Source organism: Oryx dammah, unplaced genomic scaffold (genome assembly GCF_014754425.2).
Source record: "Oryx dammah isolate SB20612 unplaced genomic scaffold, SCBI_Odam_1.1 HiC_scaffold_17, whole genome shotgun sequence".
NCBI classification, from domain to species: Eukaryota; Metazoa; Chordata; class Mammalia; order Artiodactyla; family Bovidae; genus Oryx; species Oryx dammah.
In genome coordinates this window covers 75880242-75881621 of record NW_024070201.1, presented here as the reverse complement: position 1 = coordinate 75881621, position 1380 = coordinate 75880242, and positions in this window count along the sequence as shown.

The following is a 1380-nucleotide window of genomic DNA, read 5'->3' as shown; positions in this document are numbered from 1 at the left end:
TTAGCCGCTCAGTCATGTCTGACTCTTTGTGACCCCAGGGACTGTAGCCTATCAGGCTCCTCTGTTCATAGTATTTCCCGGACAAGAACCCTAGAGTGGGTCGTCATTTCCTTCTCCAGGGGATCTTCCTGATGCGGGGATTGAACCCGTGTCTCCCACACTGGCAGGTGGATTCTTTACTGCTAAACAACCAGGGAAATAGGATTGTGTCCTTCCTTGTACATATGAGAAATTAATCAGTCAAGTGGCAATTGAGTGTGTGTGTGTGTGTGTGTGTGTGTGTGTACATATACATACTATCTGTGCTTGTTAAATAAGGAAGTAGAAGAATATTGGGCTTTCTGAAAGAATTAAAAATGAGTTGCTTTTTATGAATGACACTGACAGCTAACAAAATTATTGAAAATATGAATAAAACTAGCAAATATACAGATATGTATACAACACGTCTTTTTTCTTACTTTAAAACAAATTGTTTCCAGGGTACTAGACATTTCTAAACAGGGCCTGTACTCTGAACTCCATATTCAGCTATGTCATCAAGCAAATAAGAACATGAAACAAACCTTATAAAATCATTCTATCAGTTAATGACTATATATTAAAGAGTAAGTTCAGTTCAGTCACTCAGTCGTGTCCAACTCTTTGCGACCCCATGAATTGCAGCATGCCAGGCCTCCCTGTCCATCACCAACTCCCAGAGTTCACTCAGACTCATGTCCATCGAGTCTGTGATGCCATCCAGCCATCTCATCCTCTGTCGTCCCCTTCTCCTCCTGCCCTCAATGCCTCCCAGCATCAGAGTCTTTTCCAATGAGTCAACTCTTTGCATGAGGTGGCCAAAGTACTGGAGTTTCAGCTTTAGCATCATTCCTTGCAAAAAACACCCAGGGCTGATCTCCTTCAGAATGGACTGGTTGGATCTCCTTGCAGTCCAAGGGACTCTCAAGAGTCTTCTCCAACACCACAGTTCAAAAACATCAATTCTTCGGCGCTCAGCCTTCTTCACAGTCCAACTCTCACATCCATACATGACCACAGGAAAAACCATAGCCTTAACTAGGCGGACCTTAATTGGCAAAGTAATGTCTCTGCTTTTGAATATGCTGTCTAGGTTGGTCATAACTTTTCTTCCAAGGAGTAAGCATCTTTTAACTTCATGGCTGCAGTCACCATCTGCAGTGATTTTGGAGCCCCAAAAACTAAAGTCTGACACTGTTTCCACTGTTTCCCCATCTATTTCCCAAGAAGTGATGGGACCAGATGCCATGATCTTCATTTTCTGAATGTTGAGCTTTAAGCCAACTTTTTCACTTTCCTTTTTCACTTTCATCAAGAGGCTTTTTAGTTCCTCTTCACTTTCTGCCATAAGGGTGGTGT